Source organism: Alosa pseudoharengus, unplaced genomic scaffold (assembly GCF_046254945.1).
Source record: "Alosa pseudoharengus isolate Yale_2024_CS ecotype anadromous, Long Island Sound unplaced genomic scaffold, YU_APseudo_1.1 YU_APseudo_1.1_scf_17, whole genome shotgun sequence".
In the NCBI taxonomy this organism is placed as follows: Eukaryota; Metazoa; Chordata; class Actinopteri; order Clupeiformes; family Clupeidae; genus Alosa; species Alosa pseudoharengus.
Genome location: NW_027468640.1, coordinates 9,153 through 30,000, shown reverse-complemented (window position 1 = coordinate 30,000; position 20,848 = coordinate 9,153).

Below are 20,848 nucleotides of genomic sequence, written 5' to 3'. Positions count from 1 at the left end.
GAAAATCAGCTCTTTTCAATGTAAAAGACCCCGAGTTTTTATCTATTACGGTTCCAAAGATATAAGCGTATTTGTGCTTTCACCTGTTAAATTCTATTGATAGAGAATAAACTGCAATGTTATTATGATGGTGCCCTCTAGTGGACAATGAAAACGCACCAGATTGCCATTTTCACCTGACTCAGAAAAGAAGGTTAGAAATATTTTGTTTACTGATTATCTCTTGCCAGTATCTTGTGTTTTAATTGATGTTAACTTGTTTTTTTCTTTTTATTATGGTGTTTATTTTTTACTATAATCTTTATCTATTAAATGTTTTAGAATATATTGTCCTTCTATGCTTCCATTTGTTGTCATTGTTTGTTTTTTGTTTATGTAAAGCGCATTAAGTGAATCCTGTGAATCCGACGCGCTGCATAGAAGGTTTTTAAGGAGTCAGCGTATTGGTTCCATCAGATGAGACCCGTTTGCACCATGGCGTAGGTGTTCCAAATCAACCTCTAGTGGGTTTATATTAGGTTTATCCACCTTATCCTAAAAGGAAGTAAAGATCAGACAGGATTAATTTGTACTTTTGTGTAAAATAAGTAAGTCAATCATTTTTATTAATAAAGAACATTTACAGCAGTGCAAAAACAACCAAAGTGTTGTACAGTGACTAGCTAGAATGAAAATAGAAAAATAAAAGCAACCAGTGTACAGTTGCAACACTGGCCTTCCAATAGATAAGCAGGATAAGGAAAAACTCTGTCCAAAGTGTACAGTTGCCACACTGACAGTATTGATTAAAATGATACACAACGTGAGCTAAGGGCAATTTAGATACATAGAGTGTTTAAAACAGTGTCTTAAAGGAAGAAAGAAGCTAAAAACTAAGAGGCAAAGGCCAATTGTATATATAGTTAGAATGAAATCAGATAATTAAATGGATAAATAAATAAGAGTATGCAGTGTACCGTTACAACACTGGCATTCCAATATACTAAAGGGAAAAAAAACATCTGCAAAAAGTGTACAGTTGCAACACTGACAGTATTGATTAATAGGATACATAACGTGAGCTAAGAGCGATTTAGATACATAAGGTATTTTTTCACATTGTATTAAAAAAGGTTGGATTCTGATGTGAGCGGCGTGGTATTTATTAGATGATCAACTCTATGGTTTTCTGTGGTTTGGTATATAGGGGTTTTTATTTTCCGTTCTACTTACCTGTGATAATTTCGTTTCTGATTTGAGACTAATTTGATCACTTTTCCGAGCGGTATTCGATTCTGATGTGCGCGGCGTGGCGTTTGTTGGACGATCAACTCTATGGCCCTCTGTGGCTTGGTATCTAGGGGTTTTTATTTTCCGTTCTACTTACCTGTAATAATTTCATTTCTGATTTGAGACTAATTTGATCACTTTTCAGAGCGGTATTCGATTCTGACGTGTGCGGCGTGCCGTTTATTGCAAATTCCAAAAAAGCGGAGGTGAAGGAGCCAATTTTAGAAATTTTTATACGACACAGGTGTATCAAACGGTCTTGTGACGAGAAGCCGTGAGGGAAGATCACCAGATTGGGCAGGCCTCCCCTGATGCCGGGATTGGCATTCATACGGCCACCTCCCCAATCCTCCAGAACCCCCACAGGGGATGGAGGGCCGGAGAGGTGTGGAAAGATACAAAATAACCTGGTCACAGATCCGGTGTGGAACATGATACAACGGTCCTCACTCACGACTGGATTTACTCCAAGCGAGGTTAATGGAGGGAACGAGGGAAATGCACGGGCCAGCGCTTGTTAAGTATTTTTATAGAATCCGCGGTTATTTCCGGTGTGGAAAGCTTTTATGGGCTTGGAATTCCTCTTAATCCTATCTCTATAACCGCTGTTTAAGGTGGCGTCTTACACAATCAAGCGGGTGAGGTTCTAGATTAATTAGGCCTAGTGTTGAAATTTAAGTTTTATTATTGGATTTAGGTGTATGGTTAAAACAAGAGTCTAAGAAAGTTATTATTTACTCAGTTGTTCCAGTCAGAAGAGAAACACAAGTGCTACAGAGAAGAACTCTTCGCGGCACCCAAGGCGTCCACGGCTTTATGTGTTCTCAGACCAGACTTTGAGTAAGGATTGGGGGCGTAAATTTAAGATATCTAATTAAGGTTAGCGAGGTGTTGAGTTTTAGGAGTCAGGCCGTGTAGGGCTTAAGCTCAGAATTAAGTTTAGATATAGGGTTAAATTTTAGGTGTATGGTTAAAACGAAAGACTAAGAAAGTTATTATTTACTCAGTTGTTCAAGTCAGAAGAGAAACACAAGTGCTACAGAGAAGAACTCTTCGCGGCACCCAAGGCGTCCACGGCTTTATGTGTTCTCAGACCAGACTCTGAGCAAAGATTGGGGGTGTAAATTTAAGATATCAGGTTAAGGTTAGCGAGGTGTTGAGTTTTAGGAGTCAGGCCGTGTAGGGCTTAAGTTCAGAATTAAGTTTAGATATAGGGTTAAATTTTAGGTGTATGGTTAAAACGAAAGACTAAGAAAGTTATTATCGACTCAGTTGTTCAAGTCAGATGAGAAACACAAGTGCTACAGAGGGAACCTCTTCGCGGCACCCAAGGCGTCCACGGCTTTATGTGTTCTCAGACCAGACTCTGAGCGAGGATTGGGGGCGGAGTAGGATTAGTTATTTTTGTATGTAAAAATTATTTTGGGGTGTGATGAAAAGGTTAAGTTAAGGATAAGGGCATGTAATGGCATTACATTTTAGATTTAGAAGCGATGGTTGAGGGTGTTACGAAAAGGGGTCGACTCATGATTAGGGGGGGATATTACGTGGGGAAGAGTCACCACAGTGAGCTGTTATCACCACTGTGCCAAGATCGGCATCTAAGAATTTTAGACCTCCAACAATTCATTGCCCCAGGCGGGGAATGGAGCCTCAGGAGGTTTGATGAAAGGAATTTTTATTTTTTCAACCTTGTGTCTTTGTAACAGGCTTGGTCCGATAGGCTCTGGCGGGTTAGGTGTTAGACAATGTACAACGATCCTCCCCAAACTTAGATTTACTCCAAGCGAGGTTAAAAGGAGGAGTCGAGGAAATGCACGGGCCGGCGCTTGTTAAGCATTGTCACAAGACTTGTGGTTATTTCTGGTGTGGAAAGCTTTTATGGGCTTAGAATTCCTCTTAATCCTATCTACATATCAATTTTTAAGGTGGCGACTTAACGGATCAAAATGGTGAGTTTCTAGAATAATTGGTCATAGTGTTGAGTTTTAGGAGGTCAGACCGTTTTCAGGTTAAATTTAGAGTTAAATTTAAATGTAGGATTACAAGAAGAGACCATATAGTGTTGAGTTTTAAGAGTCAGGCCCTACTGGGTTAATTTTAGGATTGAATTTTTAGGTGTAGGGTCAAGGTGAGAAACCCTATTGCTGTGGGTTGGTTAAGTTAAGGGTTAAGATTAGGCATAATGTTGCAGTGACAGGTTAAGGTTAGTAGTTGGGTTAGATTCAGGGATACAATACATATGTGTTTTTGGTTAAGATTAGGTATAATGTTGCAGTGACAGGTTAAGGTTAGTAGTTGGGTAAGATTCAGGGATACAATACATATATGTTTTTGGTTAAGATTTAGGCATAATGTTGCAGTGACAGGTTAAGGTTAGTAGTTGGGTAAGATTCAGGGATACAATACATATGTGTTTTTGGTTAAGACTAGGCATAATGTTCCAGTGACAGGTTAAGGTTAGTAGTTGGGTAGATTCAGGGATACAATACATATGTGTTTTTGGTTAAGATTAGGTATAATGTTGCAGTGACAGGTTAAGGTTAGTAATTGGGTAAGATTCAGGGATACAATACATATGTGTTTTTGGTTAAGATTTAGGCATAATGTTGTAGTGACAGGTTAAGGTTAGTAGTTGGGTAAGATTCAGGGAAACAATACTTATGTGTTTTTGGTTAAGATTAGGCATAATGTTCCAGTGACAGGTTAAGGTTAGTAGTTGGGTTAGATTCAGGGATACAATACATATGTGTTTTTGGTTAAGATTTAGGCATAATGTTGCAGTGACAGGTTAAGGTTAGTAGTTGGGTTAGATTCAGGGATACAATACATATGTGTTTTTGGTTAAGATTAGGCATAATGTTGCAGTGACAGGTTAAGGTTAGTAGTTGGGTAAGATTCAGGGATACAACACATATGTGTTTTTGGTTAAGCTTAGGCATAATGTTGTAATGACAGGTTAAGGTTAGTAATTGGGTTAGATTTAGGGATACAATCCCTATGTGTTTCGAGTGAGTCTGTAATTGGGTTTGGCTTGACGTCTATTTAGATAAGCCATTTTGGAGTGGGTTGGTACAGATAGAGGTTAAATTTAATTATAATATTGAGTTTAAGGGGGTTTTCAGATTAAGTTTATAGTTTATAGTTAAGAATAGCTTTAGGGATACCTAAAGTTAGAAAGTAAGTGAAACGTTGGACTTTTTGTTGAATCAGTAACAGGTTAAGGTTAGGAATTGGAATCAGTGACCGGTTAAGATGAGGAATTGGATTAGGTTCAGGAATATAGACACTATGTGCTCGGAGTGAGTCTGGAGTTGATTTTGATATGTCATTTAAGAAGTTCTCAACTTCAAAGATTTTTCATACGGAATTGTTTTTTGATTTTGTATAAACCTTGTATAAATAAAGATGAAAGAGTCCGACTGTATTTCTTTGAAAAGTCCTATTTTCACAGAAACTAAGTGGGAGGCCCCACCAGACTGTGAAATGTTTTGTAGGACACATCTTCAGTAGTGCTCCTCAGAATCATCGGATGTTTCAGGCCTTTAGTCACTATACACCCTCATCTGAGGCGGCCTCGCTATAGGATGATCAGTCCTTAGCGTGTGTCCCCTGTCCAATTGGGTTAACCTATTACGACAAAAATGGAGTGAAAATTCGCAGTAAAGGCTGAGTAGAACCATAGTAGAACCTGTGGAGTTGGTTTTAAATCATGATAGTGCTGTTTGTCTTTTATGGGGGGCCCGTGAATGGTATTGTGCCCCAACCCCAATGAGGGGCTAAGCAGAACATTTTGAATGTTTTGAGGCTCCTATTAAAGGATACAGAATGTTTGATAGATAAAGCATATGATCCAGCTTCTCTATTTTTATTGTTCCATAAGTTGAGAGTGGTTTGAATAGGGTAGGGTAATCGCCGGTTGCGTTAGCTGGGAGTAAGAGTTGTTGACCTGGAATTGGGATAAATGGTGCTGGTTAATGTTGTCCAGATTAGTGCCGATGAGGTGCAAAGGAGGCTAACGATTCAGGAGTAGGGAGGTCATTGTTTAATGTAATTATCACTTTAAGGGTGGAATAATAGCGATCTCAAAACATGGCTACTGGGGTTGATATCCTAATTAGTTTAATAGTAGAGATTGTGCTCTTTATAACGTAAAAAACCGGAAGTTTTTAACTGTTACCGTTCCAGAGATATAAGCTTTTTTATGTCCTTAATTTCAACTGCATCTTAAGATTGGAAAATCGCGATTTCAGAAAAACGGTTGTTGGGGTTGCTGACCTAGTCAGTTTAATAGTAGAGACTGTGCTCTTTACAATGCAAAAAACTAGAAGTTTCTAACCCTTTTGGTTCTCGAGATATGGGGGGTTTTTTGTGCTTAATGTTTACCACTTTTTCATATTACCTACATTTTGAACTTCGTCTTCGATCCGTCGTTGTGAGATTGTAACGATTGTTCTCTTAGTGTGTTTACAAGTAGAGAAGATGTTCTTTTTAATGCAGAAAACTAGAAGTTTGTAGCTTTTGTGGTTCCCGAGATACGAAGGCACAAACGTGGTTAGGTTGGTCTCTCACTCACTTCCTGGTTCTGAGGTTTGTTAAACTTCCGGTTTACAATTTCGTCTTTGGTTTGCTGATTCGGGATTATTAAGGTTGCAAAATCAGTCGGTTTACATGAGGAAAATCAGCTCTTTTCAATGTAAAAGACCCCGAGTTTTTATCTATTACGGTTCCAAAGATATAAGCGTATTTGTGCTTTCACCTGTTAAATTCTATTGATAGAGAATAAACTGCAATGTTATTATGATGGTGCCCTCTAGTGGACAATGAAAACGCACCAGATTGCCATTTTCACCTGACTCAGAAAAGAAGGTTAGAAATATTTTGTTTACTGATTATCTCTTGCCAGTATCTTGTGTTTTAATTGATGTTAACTTGTTTTTTTCTTTTTATTATGGTGTTTATTTTTTACTATAATCTTTATCTATTAAATGTTTTAGAATATATTGTCCTTCTATGCTTCCATTTGTTGTCATTGTTTGTTTTTTGTTTATGTAAAGCGCATTAAGTGAATCCTGTGAATCCGACGCGCTGCATAGAAGGTTTTTAAGGAGTCAGCGTATTGGTTCCATCAGATGAGACCCGTTTGCACCATGGCGTAGGTGTTCCAAATCAACCTCTAGTGGGTTTATATTAGGTTTATCCACCTTATCCTAAAAGGAAGTAAAGATCAGACAGGATTAATTTGTACTTTTGTGTAAAATAAGTAAGTCAATCATTTTTATTAATAAAGAACATTTACAGCAGTGCAAAAACAACCAAAGTGTTGTACAGTGACTAGCTAGAATGAAAATAGAAAAATAAAAGCAACCAGTGTACAGTTGCAACACTGGCCTTCCAATAGATAAGCAGGATAAGGAAAAACTCTGTCCAAAGTGTACAGTTGCCACACTGACAGTATTGATTAAAATGATACACAACGTGAGCTAAGGGCAATTTAGATACATAGAGTGTTTAAAACAGTGTCTTAAAGGAAGAAAGAAGCTAAAAACTAAGAGGCAAAGGCCAATTGTATATATAGTTAGAATGAAATCAGATAATTAAATGGATAAATAAATAAGAGTATGCAGTGTACCGTTACAACACTGGCATTCCAATATACTAAAGGGAAAAAAAACATCTGCAAAAAGTGTACAGTTGCAACACTGACAGTATTGATTAATAGGATACATAACGTGAGCTAAGAGCGATTTAGATACATAAGGTATTTTTTCACATTGTATTAAAAAAGGTTGGATTCTGATGTGAGCGGCGTGGTATTTATTAGATGATCAACTCTATGGTTTTCTGTGGTTTGGTATATAGGGGTTTTTATTTTCCGTTCTACTTACCTGTGATAATTTCGTTTCTGATTTGAGACTAATTTGATCACTTTTCCGAGCGGTATTCGATTCTGATGTGCGCGGCGTGGCGTTTGTTGGACGATCAACTCTATGGCCCTCTGTGGCTTGGTATCTAGGGGTTTTTATTTTCCGTTCTACTTACCTGTAATAATTTCATTTCTGATTTGAGACTAATTTGATCACTTTTCAGAGCGGTATTCGATTCTGACGTGTGCGGCGTGCCGTTTATTGCAAATTCCAAAAAAGCGGAGGTGAAGGAGCCAATTTTAGAAATTTTTATACGACACAGGTGTATCAAACGGTCTTGTGACGAGAAGCCGTGAGGGAAGATCACCAGATTGGGCAGGCCTCCCCTGATGCCGGGATTGGCATTCATACGGCCACCTCCCCAATCCTCCAGAACCCCCACAGGGGATGGAGGGCCGGAGAGGTGTGGAAAGATACAAAATAACCTGGTCACAGATCCGGTGTGGAACATGATACAACGGTCCTCACTCACGACTGGATTTACTCCAAGCGAGGTTAATGGAGGGAACGAGGGAAATGCACGGGCCAGCGCTTGTTAAGTATTTTTATAGAATCCGCGGTTATTTCCGGTGTGGAAAGCTTTTATGGGCTTGGAATTCCTCTTAATCCTATCTCTATAACCGCTGTTTAAGGTGGCGTCTTACACAATCAAGCGGGTGAGGTTCTAGATTAATTAGGCCTAGTGTTGAAATTTAAGTTTTATTATTGGATTTAGGTGTATGGTTAAAACAAGAGTCTAAGAAAGTTATTATTTACTCAGTTGTTCCAGTCAGAAGAGAAACACAAGTGCTACAGAGAAGAACTCTTCGCGGCACCCAAGGCGTCCACGGCTTTATGTGTTCTCAGACCAGACTTTGAGTAAGGATTGGGGGCGTAAATTTAAGATATCTAATTAAGGTTAGCGAGGTGTTGAGTTTTAGGAGTCAGGCCGTGTAGGGCTTAAGCTCAGAATTAAGTTTAGATATAGGGTTAAATTTTAGGTGTATGGTTAAAACGAAAGACTAAGAAAGTTATTATTTACTCAGTTGTTCAAGTCAGAAGAGAAACACAAGTGCTACAGAGAAGAACTCTTCGCGGCACCCAAGGCGTCCACGGCTTTATGTGTTCTCAGACCAGACTCTGAGCAAAGATTGGGGGTGTAAATTTAAGATATCAGGTTAAGGTTAGCGAGGTGTTGAGTTTTAGGAGTCAGGCCGTGTAGGGCTTAAGTTCAGAATTAAGTTTAGATATAGGGTTAAATTTTAGGTGTATGGTTAAAACGAAAGACTAAGAAAGTTATTATCGACTCAGTTGTTCAAGTCAGATGAGAAACACAAGTGCTACAGAGGGAACCTCTTCGCGGCACCCAAGGCGTCCACGGCTTTATGTGTTCTCAGACCAGACTCTGAGCGAGGATTGGGGGCGGAGTAGGATTAGTTATTTTTGTATGTAAAAATTATTTTGGGGTGTGATGAAAAGGTTAAGTTAAGGATAAGGGCATGTAATGGCATTACATTTTAGATTTAGAAGCGATGGTTGAGGGTGTTACGAAAAGGGGTCGACTCATGATTAGGGGGGGATATTACGTGGGGAAGAGTCACCACAGTGAGCTGTTATCACCACTGTGCCAAGATCGGCATCTAAGAATTTTAGACCTCCAACAATTCATTGCCCCAGGCGGGGAATGGAGCCTCAGGAGGTTTGATGAAAGGAATTTTTATTTTTTCAACCTTGTGTCTTTGTAACAGGCTTGGTCCGATAGGCTCTGGCGGGTTAGGTGTTAGACAATGTACAACGATCCTCCCCAAACTTAGATTTACTCCAAGCGAGGTTAAAAGGAGGAGTCGAGGAAATGCACGGGCCGGCGCTTGTTAAGCATTGTCACAAGACTTGTGGTTATTTCTGGTGTGGAAAGCTTTTATGGGCTTAGAATTCCTCTTAATCCTATCTACATATCAATTTTTAAGGTGGCGACTTAACGGATCAAAATGGTGAGTTTCTAGAATAATTGGTCATAGTGTTGAGTTTTAGGAGGTCAGACCGTTTTCAGGTTAAATTTAGAGTTAAATTTAAATGTAGGATTACAAGAAGAGACCATATAGTGTTGAGTTTTAAGAGTCAGGCCCTACTGGGTTAATTTTAGGATTGAATTTTTAGGTGTAGGGTCAAGGTGAGAAACCCTATTGCTGTGGGTTGGTTAAGTTAAGGGTTAAGATTAGGCATAATGTTGCAGTGACAGGTTAAGGTTAGTAGTTGGGTTAGATTCAGGGATACAATACATATGTGTTTTTGGTTAAGATTAGGTATAATGTTGCAGTGACAGGTTAAGGTTAGTAGTTGGGTAAGATTCAGGGATACAATACATATATGTTTTTGGTTAAGATTTAGGCATAATGTTGCAGTGACAGGTTAAGGTTAGTAGTTGGGTAAGATTCAGGGATACAATACATATGTGTTTTTGGTTAAGACTAGGCATAATGTTCCAGTGACAGGTTAAGGTTAGTAGTTGGGTAGATTCAGGGATACAATACATATGTGTTTTTGGTTAAGATTAGGTATAATGTTGCAGTGACAGGTTAAGGTTAGTAATTGGGTAAGATTCAGGGATACAATACATATGTGTTTTTGGTTAAGATTTAGGCATAATGTTGTAGTGACAGGTTAAGGTTAGTAGTTGGGTAAGATTCAGGGAAACAATACTTATGTGTTTTTGGTTAAGATTAGGCATAATGTTCCAGTGACAGGTTAAGGTTAGTAGTTGGGTTAGATTCAGGGATACAATACATATGTGTTTTTGGTTAAGATTTAGGCATAATGTTGCAGTGACAGGTTAAGGTTAGTAGTTGGGTTAGATTCAGGGATACAATACATATGTGTTTTTGGTTAAGATTAGGCATAATGTTGCAGTGACAGGTTAAGGTTAGTAGTTGGGTAAGATTCAGGGATACAACACATATGTGTTTTTGGTTAAGCTTAGGCATAATGTTGTAATGACAGGTTAAGGTTAGTAATTGGGTTAGATTTAGGGATACAATCCCTATGTGTTTCGAGTGAGTCTGTAATTGGGTTTGGCTTGACGTCTATTTAGATAAGCCATTTTGGAGTGGGTTGGTACAGATAGAGGTTAAATTTAATTATAATATTGAGTTTAAGGGGGTTTTCAGATTAAGTTTATAGTTTATAGTTAAGAATAGCTTTAGGGATACCTAAAGTTAGAAAGTAAGTGAAACGTTGGACTTTTTGTTGAATCAGTAACAGGTTAAGGTTAGGAATTGGAATCAGTGACCGGTTAAGATGAGGAATTGGATTAGGTTCAGGAATATAGACACTATGTGCTCGGAGTGAGTCTGGAGTTGATTTTGATATGTCATTTAAGAAGTTCTCAACTTCAAAGATTTTTCATACGGAATTGTTTTTTGATTTTGTATAAACCTTGTATAAATAAAGATGAAAGAGTCCGACTGTATTTCTTTGAAAAGTCCTATTTTCACAGAAACTAAGTGGGAGGCCCCACCAGACTGTGAAATGTTTTGTAGGACACATCTTCAGTAGTGCTCCTCAGAATCATCGGATGTTTCAGGCCTTTAGTCACTATACACCCTCATCTGAGGCGGCCTCGCTATAGGATGATCAGTCCTTAGCGTGTGTCCCCTGTCCAATTGGGTTAACCTATTACGACAAAAATGGAGTGAAAATTCGCAGTAAAGGCTGAGTAGAACCATAGTAGAACCTGTGGAGTTGGTTTTAAATCATGATAGTGCTGTTTGTCTTTTATGGGGGGCCCGTGAATGGTATTGTGCACCAACCCCAATGAGGGGCTAAGCAGAACATTTTGAATGTTTTGAGGCTCCTATTAAAGGATACAGAATGTTTGATAGATAAAGCATATGATCCAGCTTCTCTATTTTTATTGTTCCATAAGTTGAGAGTGGTTTGAATAGGGTAGGGTAATCGCCGGTTGCGTTAGCTGGGAGTAAGAGTTGTTGACCTGGAATTGGGATAAATGGTGCTGGTTAATGTTGTCCAGATTAGTGCCGATGAGGTGCAAAGGAGGCTAACGATTCAGGAGTAGGGAGGTCATTGTTTAATGTAATTATCACTTTAAGGGTGGAATAATAGCGATCTCAAAACATGGCTACTGGGGTTGATATCCTAATTAGTTTAATAGTAGAGATTGTGCTCTTTATAACGTAAAAAACCGGAAGTTTTTAACTGTTACCGTTCCAGAGATATAAGCTTTTTTATGTCCTTAATTTCAACTGCATCTTAAGATTGGAAAATCGCGATTTCAGAAAAACGGTTGTTGGGGTTGCTGACCTAGTCAGTTTAATAGTAGAGACTGTGCTCTTTACAATGCAAAAAACTAGAAGTTTCTAACCCTTTTGGTTCTCGAGATATGGGGGGTTTTTTGTGCTTAATGTTTACCACTTTTTCATATTACCTACATTTTGAACTTCGTCTTCGATCCGTCGTTGTGAGATTGTAACGATTGTTCTCTTAGTGTGTTTACAAGTAGAGAAGATGTTCTTTTTAATGCAGAAAACTAGAAGTTTGTAGCTTTTGTGGTTCCCGAGATACGAAGGCACAAACGTGGTTAGGTTGGTCTCTCACTCACTTCCTGGTTCTGAGGTTTGTTAAACTTCCGGTTTACAATTTCGTCTTTGGTTTGCTGATTCGGGATTATTAAGGTTGCAAAATCAGTCGGTTTACATGAGGAAAATCAGCTCTTTTCAATGTAAAAGACCCCGAGTTTTTATCTATTACGGTTCCAAAGATATAAGCGTATTTGTGCTTTCACCTGTTAAATTCTATTGATAGAGAATAAACTGCAATGTTATTATGATGGTGCCCTCTAGTGGACAATGAAAACGCACCAGATTGCCATTTTCACCTGACTCAGAAAAGAAGGTTAGAAATATTTTGTTTACTGATTATCTCTTGCCAGTATCTTGTGTTTTAATTGATGTTAACTTGTTTTTTTCTTTTTATTATGGTGTTTATTTTTTACTATAATCTTTATCTATTAAATGTTTTAGAATATATTGTCCTTCTATGCTTCCATTTGTTGTCATTGTTTGTTTTTTGTTTATGTAAAGCGCATTAAGTGAATCCTGTGAATCCGACGCGCTGCATAGAAGGTTTTTAAGGAGTCAGCGTATTGGTTCCATCAGATGAGACCCGTTTGCACCATGGCGTAGGTGTTCCAAATCAACCTCTAGTGGGTTTATATTAGGTTTATCCACCTTATCCTAAAAGGAAGTAAAGATCAGACAGGATTAATTTGTACTTTTGTGTAAAATAAGTAAGTCAATCATTTTTATTAATAAAGAACATTTACAGCAGTGCAAAAACAACCAAAGTGTTGTACAGTGACTAGCTAGAATGAAAATAGAAAAATAAAAGCAACCAGTGTACAGTTGCAACACTGGCCTTCCAATAGATAAGCAGGATAAGGAAAAACTCTGTCCAAAGTGTACAGTTGCCACACTGACAGTATTGATTAAAATGATACACAACGTGAGCTAAGGGCAATTTAGATACATAGAGTGTTTAAAACAGTGTCTTAAAGGAAGAAAGAAGCTAAAAACTAAGAGGCAAAGGCCAATTGTATATATAGTTAGAATGAAATCAGATAATTAAATGGATAAATAAATAAGAGTATGCAGTGTACCGTTACAACACTGGCATTCCAATATACTAAAGGGAAAAAAAACATCTGCAAAAAGTGTACAGTTGCAACACTGACAGTATTGATTAATAGGATACATAACGTGAGCTAAGAGCGATTTAGATACATAAGGTATTTTTTCACATTGTATTAAAAAAGGTTGGATTCTGATGTGAGCGGCGTGGTATTTATTAGATGATCAACTCTATGGTTTTCTGTGGTTTGGTATATAGGGGTTTTTATTTTCCGTTCTACTTACCTGTGATAATTTCGTTTCTGATTTGAGACTAATTTGATCACTTTTCCGAGCGGTATTCGATTCTGATGTGCGCGGCGTGGCGTTTGTTGGACGATCAACTCTATGGCCCTCTGTGGCTTGGTATCTAGGGGTTTTTATTTTCCGTTCTACTTACCTGTAATAATTTCATTTCTGATTTGAGACTAATTTGATCACTTTTCAGAGCGGTATTCGATTCTGACGTGTGCGGCGTGCCGTTTATTGCAAATTCCAAAAAAGCGGAGGTGAAGGAGCCAATTTTAGAAATTTTTATACGACACAGGTGTATCAAACGGTCTTGTGACGAGAAGCCGTGAGGGAAGATCACCAGATTGGGCAGGCCTCCCCTGATGCCGGGATTGGCATTCATACGGCCACCTCCCCAATCCTCCAGAACCCCCACAGGGGATGGAGGGCCGGAGAGGTGTGGAAAGATACAAAATAACCTGGTCACAGATCCGGTGTGGAACATGATACAACGGTCCTCACTCACGACTGGATTTACTCCAAGCGAGGTTAATGGAGGGAACGAGGGAAATGCACGGGCCAGCGCTTGTTAAGTATTTTTATAGAATCCGCGGTTATTTCCGGTGTGGAAAGCTTTTATGGGCTTGGAATTCCTCTTAATCCTATCTCTATAACCGCTGTTTAAGGTGGCGTCTTACACAATCAAGCGGGTGAGGTTCTAGATTAATTAGGCCTAGTGTTGAAATTTAAGTTTTATTATTGGATTTAGGTGTATGGTTAAAACAAGAGTCTAAGAAAGTTATTATTTACTCAGTTGTTCCAGTCAGAAGAGAAACACAAGTGCTACAGAGAAGAACTCTTCGCGGCACCCAAGGCGTCCACGGCTTTATGTGTTCTCAGACCAGACTTTGAGTAAGGATTGGGGGCGTAAATTTAAGATATCTAATTAAGGTTAGCGAGGTGTTGAGTTTTAGGAGTCAGGCCGTGTAGGGCTTAAGCTCAGAATTAAGTTTAGATATAGGGTTAAATTTTAGGTGTATGGTTAAAACGAAAGACTAAGAAAGTTATTATTTACTCAGTTGTTCAAGTCAGAAGAGAAACACAAGTGCTACAGAGAAGAACTCTTCGCGGCACCCAAGGCGTCCACGGCTTTATGTGTTCTCAGACCAGACTCTGAGCAAAGATTGGGGGTGTAAATTTAAGATATCAGGTTAAGGTTAGCGAGGTGTTGAGTTTTAGGAGTCAGGCCGTGTAGGGCTTAAGTTCAGAATTAAGTTTAGATATAGGGTTAAATTTTAGGTGTATGGTTAAAACGAAAGACTAAGAAAGTTATTATCGACTCAGTTGTTCAAGTCAGATGAGAAACACAAGTGCTACAGAGGGAACCTCTTCGCGGCACCCAAGGCGTCCACGGCTTTATGTGTTCTCAGACCAGACTCTGAGCGAGGATTGGGGGCGGAGTAGGATTAGTTATTTTTGTATGTAAAAATTATTTTGGGGTGTGATGAAAAGGTTAAGTTAAGGATAAGGGCATGTAATGGCATTACATTTTAGATTTAGAAGCGATGGTTGAGGGTGTTACGAAAAGGGGTCGACTCATGATTAGGGGGGGATATTACGTGGGGAAGAGTCACCACAGTGAGCTGTTATCACCACTGTGCCAAGATCGGCATCTAAGAATTTTAGACCTCCAACAATTCATTGCCCCAGGCGGGGAATGGAGCCTCAGGAGGTTTGATGAAAGGAATTTTTATTTTTTCAACCTTGTGTCTTTGTAACAGGCTTGGTCCGATAGGCTCTGGCGGGTTAGGTGTTAGACAATGTACAACGATCCTCCCCAAACTTAGATTTACTCCAAGCGAGGTTAAAAGGAGGAGTCGAGGAAATGCACGGGCCGGCGCTTGTTAAGCATTGTCACAAGACTTGTGGTTATTTCTGGTGTGGAAAGCTTTTATGGGCTTAGAATTCCTCTTAATCCTATCTACATATCAATTTTTAAGGTGGCGACTTAACGGATCAAAATGGTGAGTTTCTAGAATAATTGGTCATAGTGTTGAGTTTTAGGAGGTCAGACCGTTTTCAGGTTAAATTTAGAGTTAAATTTAAATGTAGGATTACAAGAAGAGACCATATAGTGTTGAGTTTTAAGAGTCAGGCCCTACTGGGTTAATTTTAGGATTGAATTTTTAGGTGTAGGGTCAAGGTGAGAAACCCTATTGCTGTGGGTTGGTTAAGTTAAGGGTTAAGATTAGGCATAATGTTGCAGTGACAGGTTAAGGTTAGTAGTTGGGTTAGATTCAGGGATACAATACATATGTGTTTTTGGTTAAGATTAGGTATAATGTTGCAGTGACAGGTTAAGGTTAGTAGTTGGGTAAGATTCAGGGATACAATACATATATGTTTTTGGTTAAGATTTAGGCATAATGTTGCAGTGACAGGTTAAGGTTAGTAGTTGGGTAAGATTCAGGGATACAATACATATGTGTTTTTGGTTAAGACTAGGCATAATGTTCCAGTGACAGGTTAAGGTTAGTAGTTGGGTAGATTCAGGGATACAATACATATGTGTTTTTGGTTAAGATTAGGTATAATGTTGCAGTGACAGGTTAAGGTTAGTAATTGGGTAAGATTCAGGGATACAATACATATGTGTTTTTGGTTAAGATTTAGGCATAATGTTGTAGTGACAGGTTAAGGTTAGTAGTTGGGTAAGATTCAGGGAAACAATACTTATGTGTTTTTGGTTAAGATTAGGCATAATGTTCCAGTGACAGGTTAAGGTTAGTAGTTGGGTTAGATTCAGGGATACAATACATATGTGTTTTTGGTTAAGATTTAGGCATAATGTTGCAGTGACAGGTTAAGGTTAGTAGTTGGGTTAGATTCAGGGATACAATACATATGTGTTTTTGGTTAAGATTAGGCATAATGTTGCAGTGACAGGTTAAGGTTAGTAGTTGGGTAAGATTCAGGGATACAACACATATGTGTTTTTGGTTAAGCTTAGGCATAATGTTGTAATGACAGGTTAAGGTTAGTAATTGGGTTAGATTTAGGGATACAATCCCTATGTGTTTCGAGTGAGTCTGTAATTGGGTTTGGCTTGACGTCTATTTAGATAAGCCATTTTGGAGTGGGTTGGTACAGATAGAGGTTAAATTTAATTATAATATTGAGTTTAAGGGGGTTTTCAGATTAAGTTTATAGTTTATAGTTAAGAATAGCTTTAGGGATACCTAAAGTTAGAAAGTAAGTGAAACGTTGGACTTTTTGTTGAATCAGTAACAGGTTAAGGTTAGGAATTGGAATCAGTGACCGGTTAAGATGAGGAATTGGATTAGGTTCAGGAATATAGACACTATGTGCTCGGAGTGAGTCTGGAGTTGATTTTGATATGTCATTTAAGAAGTTCTCAACTTCAAAGATTTTTCATACGGAATTGTTTTTTGATTTTGTATAAACCTTGTATAAATAAAGATGAAAGAGTCCGACTGTATTTCTTTGAAAAGTCCTATTTTCACAGAAACTAAGTGGGAGGCCCCACCAGACTGTGAAATGTTTTGTAGGACACATCTTCAGTAGTGCTCCTCAGAATCATCGGATGTTTCAGGCCTTTAGTCACTATACACCCTCATCTGAGGCGGCCTCGCTATAGGATGATCAGTCCTTAGCGTGTGTCCCCTGTCCAATTGGGTTAACCTATTACGACAAAAATGGAGTGAAAATTCGCAGTAAAGGCTGAGTAGAACCATAGTAGAACCTGTGGAGTTGGTTTTAAATCATGATAGTGCTGTTTGTCTTTTATGGGGGGCCCGTGAATGGTATTGTGCACCAACCCCAATGAGGGGCTAAGCAGAACATTTTGAATGTTTTGAGGCTCCTATTAAAGGATACAGAATGTTTGATAGATAAAGCATATGATCCAGCTTCTCTATTTTTATTGTTCCATAAGTTGAGAGTGGTTTGAATAGGGTAGGGTAATCGCCGGTTGCGTTAGCTGGGAGTAAGAGTTGTTGACCTGGAATTGGGATAAATGGTGCTGGTTAATGTTGTCCAGATTAGTGCCGATGAGGTGCAAAGGAGGCTAACGATTCAGGAGTAGGGAGGTCATTGTTTAATGTAATTATCACTTTAAGGGTGGAATAATAGCGATCTCAAAACATGGCTACTGGGGTTGATATCCTAATTAGTTTAATAGTAGAGATTGTGCTCTTTATAACGTAAAAAACCGGAAGTTTTTAACTGTTACCGTTCCAGAGATATAAGCTTTTTTATGTCCTTAATTTCAACTGCATCTTAAGATTGGAAAATCGCGATTTCAGAAAAACGGTTGTTGGGGTTGCTGACCTAGTCAGTTTAATAGTAGAGACTGTGCTCTTTACAATGCAAAAAACTAGAAGTTTCTAACCCTTTTGGTTCTCGAGATATGGGGGGTTTTTTGTGCTTAATGTTTACCACTTTTTCATATTACCTACATTTTGAACTTCGTCTTCGATCCGTCGTTGTGAGATTGTAACGATTGTTCTCTTAGTGTGTTTACAAGTAGAGAAGATGTTCTTTTTAATGCAGAAAACTAGAAGTTTGTAGCTTTTGTGGTTCCCGAGATACGAAGGCACAAACGTGGTTAGGTTGGTCTCTCACTCACTTCCTGGTTCTGAGGTTTGTTAAACTTCCGGTTTACAATTTCGTCTTTGGTTTGCTGATTCGGGATTATTAAGGTTGCAAAATCAGTCGGTTTACATGAGGAAAATCAGCTCTTTTCAATGTAAAAGACCCCGAGTTTTTATCTATTACGGTTCCAAAGATATAAGCGTATTTGTGCTTTCACCTGTTAAATTCTATTGATAGAGAATAAACTGCAATGTTATTATGATGGTGCCCTCTAGTGGACAATGAAAACGCACCAGATTGCCATTTTCACCTGACTCAGAAAAGAAGGTTAGAAATATTTTGTTTACTGATTATCTCTTGCCAGTATCTTGTGTTTTAATTGATGTTAACTTGTTTTTTTCTTTTTATTATGGTGTTTATTTTTTACTATAATCTTTATCTATTAAATGTTTTAGAATATATTGTCCTTCTATGCTTCCATTTGTTGTCATTGTTTGTTTTTTGTTTATGTAAAGCGCATTAAGTGAATCCTGTGAATCCGACGCGCTGCATAGAAGGTTTTTAAGGAGTCAGCGTATTGGTTCCATCAGATGAGACCCGTTTGCACCATGGCGTAGGTGTTCCAAATCAACCTCTAGTGGGTTTATATTAGGTTTATCCACCTTATCCTAAAAGGAAGTAAAGATCAGACAGGATTAATTTGTACTTTTGTGTAAAATAAGTAAGTCAATCATTTTTATTAATAAAGAACATTTACAGCAGTGCAAAAACAACCAAAGTGTTGTACAGTGACTAGCTAGAATGAAAATAGAAAAATAAAAGCAACCAGTGTACAGTTGCAACACTGGCCTTCCAATAGATAAGCAGGATAAGGAAAAACTCTGTCCAAAGTGTACAGTTGCCACACTGACAGTATTGATTAAAATGATACACAACGTGAGCTAAGGGCAATTTAGATACATAGAGTGTTTAAAACAGTGTCTTAAAGGAAGAAAGAAGCTAAAAACTAAGAGGCAAAGGCCAATTGTATATATAGTTAGAATGAAATCAGATAATTAAATGGATAAATAAATAAGAGTATGCAGTGTACCGTTACAACACTGGCATTCCAATATACTAAAGGGAAAAAAAACATCTGCAAAAAGTGTACAGTTGCAACACTGACAGTATTGATTAATAGGATACATAACGTGAGCTAAGAGCGATTTAGATACATAAGGTATTTTTTCACATTGTATTAAAAAAGGTTGGATTCTGATGTGAGCGGCGTGGTATTTATTAGATGATCAACTCTATGGTTTTCTGTGGTTTGGTATATAGGGGTTTTTATTTTCCGTTCTACTTACCTGTGATAATTTCGTTTCTGATTTGAGACTAATTTGATCACTTTTCCGAGCGGTATTCGATTCTGATGTGCGCGGCGTGGCGTTTGTTGGACGATCAACTCTATGGCCCTCTGTGGCTTGGTATCTAGGGGTTTTTATTTTCCGTTCTACTTACCTGTAATAATTTCATTTCTGATTTGAGACTAATTTGATCACTTTTCAGAGCGGTATTCGATTCTGACGTGTGCGGCGTGCCGTTTATTGCAAATTCCAAAAAAGCGGAGGTGAAGGAGCCAATTTTAGAAATTTTTATACGACACAGGTGTATCAAACGGTCTTGTGACGAGAAGCCGTGAGGGAAGATCACCAGATTGGGCAGGCCTCCCCTGATGCCGGGATTGGCATTCATACGGCCACCTCCCCAATCCTCCAGAACCCCCACAGGGGATGGAGGGCCGGAGAGGTGTGGAAAGATACAAAATAACCTGGTCACAGATCCGGTGTGGAACATGATACAACGGTCCTCACTCACGACTGGATTTACTCCAAGCGAGGTTAATGGAGGGAACGAGGGAAATGCACGGGCCAGCGCTTGTTAAGTATTTTTATAGAATCCGCGGTTATTTCCGGTGTGGAAAGCTTTTATGGGCTTGGAATTCCTCTTAATCCTATCTCTATAACCGCTGTTTAAGGTGGCGTCTTACACAATCAAGCGGGTGAGGTTCTAGATTAATTAGGCCTAGTGTTGAAATTTAAGTTTTATTATTGGATTTAGGTGTATGGTTAAAACAAGAGTCTAAGAAAGTTATTATTTACTCAGTTGTTCCAGTCAGAAGAGAAACACAAGTGCTACAGAGAAGAACTCTTCGCGGCACCCAAGGCGTCCACGGCTTTATGTGTTCTCAGACCAGACTTTGAGTAAGGATTGGGGGCGTAAATTTAAGATATCTAATTAAGGTTAGCGAGGTGTTGAGTTTTAGGAGTCAGGCCGTGTAGGGCTTAAGCTCAGAATTAAGTTTAGATATAGGGTTAAATTTTAGGTGTATGGTTAAAACGAAAGACTAAGAAAGTTATTATTTACTCAGTTGTTCAAGTCAGAAGAGAAACACAAGTGCTACAGAGAAGAACTCTTCGCGGCACCCAAGGCGTCCACGGCTTTATGTGTTCTCAGACCAGACTCTGAGCAAAGATTGGGGGTGTAAATTTAAGATATCAGGTTAAGGTTAGCGAGGTGTTGAGTTTTAGGAGTCAGGCCGTGTAGGGCTTAAGTTCAGAATTAAGTTTAGATATAGGGTTAAATTTTAGGTGTATGGTTAAAACGAAAGACTAAGAAAGTTATTATCGACTCAGTTGTTCAAGTCAGATGAGAAACACAAGTGCTACAGAGGGAACCTCTTCGCGGCACCCAAGGCGTCCACGGCTTTATGTGTTCTCAGACCAGACTCTGAGCGAGGATTGGGGGCGGAGTAGGATTAGTTATTTTTGTATGTAAAAATTATTTTGGGGTGTGATGAAAAGGTTAAGTTAAGGATAAGGGCATGTAATGGCATTACATTTTAGATTTAGAAGCGATGGTTGAGGGTGTTACGAAAAGGGGTCGACTCATGATTAGGGGGGGATATTACGTGGGGAAGAGTCACCACAGTGAGCTGTTATCACCACTGTGCCAAGATCGGCATCTAAGAATTTTAGACCTCCAACAATTCATTGCCCCAGGCGGGGAATGGAGCCTCAGGAGGTTTGATGAAAGGAATTTTTATTTTTTCAACCTTGTGTCTTTGTAACAGGCTTGGTCCGATAGGCTCTGGCGGGTTAGGTGTTA